The following is a 5,497-nucleotide window of genomic DNA, read 5'->3' on the forward strand; positions in this document are numbered from 1 at the left end:
AACTATGTATGAGAATACACCCTCCTGGGACATCGCAAATTTTGACCTTGGCGACGTGTGCCATTTGAGGCGATTTGTGGATGAGACCGACGGGGGAATGACTTCCATCCTACTCTACGTAGATAATATGCTGATCGTCACCAATGGTAAGGAGGAACACGAGTGAGTTCAGTAACACCTGGATAAGAATTTGCCTCGAATCTGCCACAACTCATTGCCTTACACTGAATCGTACGCTGCCTTGAAGTCTATAAATAGATGATGTGCCCGCAAGTTGTGTTCTCAAAACATAACAAGTATCTGTCTTAAGGTAAACATCGTTCCGCTCGATAACCGCACTAATATTTATCAGCAGAACAGGATGCGGGAAACTCTTTTGACAGTCTATGTTCCTTCTTATAGACAGGGCATATGAGTCATTCTAACCAGTCTGTAGGTAGTTTCTCCTTAGACCAGCGCTTCTCAAACGTTTTTTTATACACGTACCCCTTGGCGATATTTTTGAAATCAATTGTAGCCCCTAGATTTTTGTTGTTGTTTCAGTTAGTTTTCATATAGTAATTTGTGAAAGATACTGAAGTAACTTGCAATAAAGTTAGTAGTATTCTCCAATAAAACTACAGAAAATATGTTTTTGCAAAATTTTATTTTCAACATAGAAAAATTACTCTCAGAATAATCTGGTGAATTGTGCTTTCGAGCTTGAAGAATCGGCCGGTAAAGCGTCCCAGCGCAGTTTTTTTTTCACTTCTGCTTCCTTCGACGGCTCTTTCACCTTACTCACCGCTCAACATTACACAAATTCCGGACATTTCAAGCATATCGGAAATTTTCGAAGTTTGTGAAACATTTTTGACAAACTTGATATTGTTGACTTTTTTGAGAAATTTGGAATTTCTCATGTTTATGAAATTTTCAACTTATTTGACATTTTATTTAACATTTTTGATGTATTCGAATGTTTGCTCTTTTAAATAATTTTTATATTTCGACTTAGAATTCATCTTACAGTAATTGGTTGGGAAATCATCTATGTACCCGCTTAAGTGCAGAAACTGCAGTTTGATTATTTATTATTGTACTATTGAAAACTTGCCTTGTTGAAACACCGATTGCGATTTATCTGATTGGTCGTATAGTGCTTGCTTTTCCTAACACGGTCGATAGAATATTCTACCTAGTTAACCAGTAATGCACTCTTGGGCCACATAAAATCCTGCTTCTGCTCGAAACCAATCATTTTACTGATGGAGTCCGGTGGCATATTGAATACAAAGCGAACCGTTTTATATGTGTTTCTACTGTTGATACTACTCCCCACGCAAAAATGAACAACGAACAAAAATAATAGCCGGTTGTAGTACTGTAGATAAAATTGAGTTTTAGCACTATCCGCAATGTTTTGGAGAGTTGCAGGAATGTTTAATGTACTGCGCACGTGCAAGCAAATAATTTTAGAGCCCTACGAAACTAATTCCTCTTCATTGCAGATCGTCATTCGCACGACGTGTGCGATGATTTTCATTTTGATGTTGCCTCGCTAGCATTTTCTACCATTTTGAGAACTTTATCAGCTACTAAGTTGTAACACAATTTCTTTTAACAGAATTAACATAGGAATCGATCGTATTCCCAAAGCTGTTGCAAGACATATATTGACACAGACAGGCTGTTGTTATTCTACCTTGCGGTCGTGTCTGATAAACAACCTCTTCAACTATTCACGTTTGTGATATTTTTTTACAAATTTGACCGTTTTGGTCATTTTAGGTATTTGGTAGTTTGACTTTCCTGACAGTCACATAATGCCGTGCAAACAAGTGCTAACCGAAATATTTTCGCTCCGTTCATACTCGCTCACTAGGGCGGTTCTTCATCGAAAAATTTTAGACTCGAATTTTTTGTTTGACCCTTAAAGTGACAGTTTCAGAAAAAGGGTAGCCTAAAAAAATTTTCTTAAACATTTTTCTTTAACCGACTTTAAATATTATGGAGAGATTTAACACGAAATATTAATTTTTTATAAATGGTAATTTTTCAATTCTTGTGATGGAATTTATTCAATCTTTAATAGGTAAAACCACGCGTCTTTAACGTTTGCGTTAAAAAAAATGGACAAAAATTACCGATTTTTCATGGGTTCACCTTTAATCGCACTGACGAAACTACTCATGCATCAACAATCATAGTAACCCATGATTTGAGCAAAAAAAATTGACAGCTCTATCAGTCAAACTCTAACTGTGATGGCGAAAAAGTGACTTCGTTCAGAAGTCTGCGCGTTCAAAAAACGGTACCCCGTCGCATCAAAAACGGACATCGTGCGGCTCTTTGTGGACGCCGGGTATGCCCGTTCCGGCATCTACAACATCTTGACACTATTGGACAACGATCAGAGCATCGAAAGGAAGCCCTGTTCCGGCCCGGTTCCGGACGGCCAACGACCCTGAGCGACAAGAAGCTTCAAAGGATGCTGAAGAGGAAGGCCGAGGGAAAAGTGGCTAAATCACTGCGTGACTTGGCCGGGAGGTTGGTGCATGCGGTAGAACAGTGAAAAAGTATCTGAAGAACATGGACATACAGGTCAGGAAGCGGCAGTCCCGTCCACTGGTCTCGGAGCTGCAGGCAATGACGCAGCGACAGCGGTTGAATAAGATGGTCAAATCGATTTTCTCGGCGAATCGTGACGTGGCAGTGGTGATGGACGACGAGACCCTGGATGGCAACGACTGGCAGGGCACTTCGTTTTTCACTTCTCCCACGAAGGAAGTGAGCTCCGAGGTAAAATGTATTTTACACACGACTCGTTGATTAACGGACCGGCGCCAACGGGTTTACTTCCTCATGCGATGGAAGGCGTGATCCCAGAGATTTTCGCCTCAGAAAATCGCCCGGTGTCGGCTAGGATTAAACCTAGACCGGTTGGGTTGGTTGTGAGTGGATCACGCCACCCCACAACCATCGACACCTATGTCGGCGTTGGGATTCGAACCCAGGCCACCAGCGTCTTTAATAGGGGATTTATCTTAGCACCTCTATTCATCTCGTCGCACTTATTTGTCAAATTAACCATCGAATTTTACTATTTTTAGAGAAAAAACCTCTCACGTCAATTGAGTTGTCAAAGGTTTTAACTTGCAGAAAAACCAATCTCTAAAAGTTTCGTTGAGTATGCTGTTTGCTGAGGAAGGAAAATTATACCAAATTCGCTAAATTAAATGTTTGTCTTGGTAGTAAAGGTACGAACAAAAGGGCTAATATAATTCCATTGATTGAGTATAAATTATTTTTAATATCGCTCTAATGGCTCAGCATTTAGAAATGGATTGTTCGATAAAATTGCATAAAATACTAGCGTTACAATTCCGTTTACTATTCGTTTCGATGTATATAATAATACCGTAGTCTAACGGCATGCGGTCGTGTTATGAAAGAAAGCCTCCCACTATTTCAGTAGCAAAACTATTTGCAATTTTGCCGAAGACACCACATTGGTATAAACCGTTCAGAATCTAAATTTTTTTCTATCTTTCATTTTTTTTACCTCATTTTTTCATGCTCATACAACCAACAATATTGTGCTGAGCGTTTGCAGTATTATTTTGAAAAATGGGACTTTACAGCTTCACTGAAGACAACACAGCCATCAAACAAACCGTTCTGGCTCCAAACAAAATAAACAAAAATGTATTTGTAATCATCAAAACCATTTTTACATAAAATCTTTTCAAAAGTTAGTCGTGATTCAAATAAATAATAATAACACAAAATAACATCTATAGCCCATAGTAACATATTTGCAAAGTTTGGTTCCCCATCGTAAAAGAGCTTTCTTAAATCAATTTGTGAATATTTTCTAAGCTTTTTTATTCCCAAAACTTTCATTCATCGATTTTAAACTCGATTTTTTCCTGTGACTCACCTCTCGCTATTCGAACAGCTGAGAATATGTCTTTTATTGCATTTTGAGTGCCAAAAACTCATTCCGTTGCAGTATTCTGGTTGGAAACGAAGCGAATATTCCGATGCATATTTGTGCTAATTTTCTCCCGAACTAATTGTGCAAACCGCACCAACATCAACCACTTCGTGCCGGTACTAAAGTTTTTGTTTACATTTTTAGGCTGAAAAGTACACAATACAACTTTTCCCTGTTTACGTACCCGTACCGCATTTGCTCGAAGCCGACTCATGTGCTATACTGCGCGACAGAGGTTTTTTTTTCTTTCGCTCTTAATTCAATCGTACCGTTGCGTCTCTAACTTTTCGGAATACATGCCAAAACCGGCAGGATATGTCTCGGGTTTTCAGCCTAGCTTTTTCTGGCTTTTGCATTTCCAACAAGCGTACAGATTGCGACTTTGAGGGAACAACCGGCAACCGGAACTGAGAAGTTTGTCTTCAAACGAACGCATCACTCGTAGTGACGGTTTGCCGGGGGGTTTTTTTCCTTCCCGCTACGGTTCGTGCGCTTGGCTTTGTGTGTTTTTGACGATGGAGTCTGGCTGGCTGACTAAATAATGGCTAACCGCCAACATGCCAGGTGGGAGTGCCTTGCTTCTTGTTTTTCTTACCTTCAAGTCATTTTTGTTTTGAACTTCTTTTCTTTGTTGTTTTTTTTTTCTTACCTACGAGGAGCGGTACGGTTTTGGTTGGTGAATTTCGGTCAAAACAGTCTTAGGTTAAGGAAAAACGGTTTAGCCTGACGGAAAACGTTTTGTTTCAACTTAATTTTACATACTACAGCGGAGGAAAATTTATGGCGAGCGCTTTTCTCCGTCGCCGCTTTGGAGCGCTTGGAGTATTTGAGTGGTGAAAAAATGCGCAGGTCGAATGGTAAAAACGAAACAGGAAAGGATTGAAATTTATGGTATGTAGAATGGGTAACTAATTTATGCCCTAATTTAACGTTTGCTGTAGGATTTCGGAAGCAAGAAGTAAAAGATCTAAAGTTAGCACGTTTTTTTTTCGAAATGAGAAAAAAAAGTCTGTTGACAACCCGTTATCTTTTTACGCCGCAATAAGCTTCGCCAACCCAACACCGTTGATTAAATTATTATGACTCATTTCACCGCAATCATTAGCCGTAGTACCAGCAGCAGTACTCTGCTCTGGGGCAGTAGTTTTCTCGCCTGGCAACGGTCCTACCAAGATTGTCGCAAGTCACCGACCAGAAAAGGGCGCTCCATTCCGCAGAGTCGACCACATTTCAGGGCGCTGTCATGGTTTCCACTTTATTTTCCCGCTGCCGCTAGAGTGGAACTCTCGAGATGAAATAAAAATATTTCCATAACAATAAATCTTCCCACTCGCAAGCTCGTTTAGCACAGAGTGCTCCATTTCATTTGGCTCCCAATTTTACCACGGGCCATGCCGACTCGACTCGGCCGGGCGTGCAGCTTCCGGAGGGTCGCTCGTCAACAAACTACACTCTGCAGGTGAAAAAGGTTTTTAATGCATGTTTCTTTTTTTTCCTTTCTCGCTCTTTCGTTCACAG

At 40.2% G+C, this 5,497-nt stretch overlaps 1 protein-coding gene across 1 annotated transcript in view; it reads left to right on the forward strand.

Moving 5' to 3' along the window:
- The window catches only part of LOC129726079 (uncharacterized), a 238,158-nt gene that overhangs the window by 211,784 nt on the left and 20,877 nt on the right, over nucleotides 1-5,497 (forward strand). The gene's annotated exons all lie outside the window — the stretch shown is intronic.

This window comes from Wyeomyia smithii, chromosome 2 (genome assembly GCF_029784165.1).
Source record: "Wyeomyia smithii strain HCP4-BCI-WySm-NY-G18 chromosome 2, ASM2978416v1, whole genome shotgun sequence".
In the NCBI taxonomy this organism is placed as follows: domain Eukaryota; kingdom Metazoa; phylum Arthropoda; class Insecta; order Diptera; family Culicidae; genus Wyeomyia; species Wyeomyia smithii.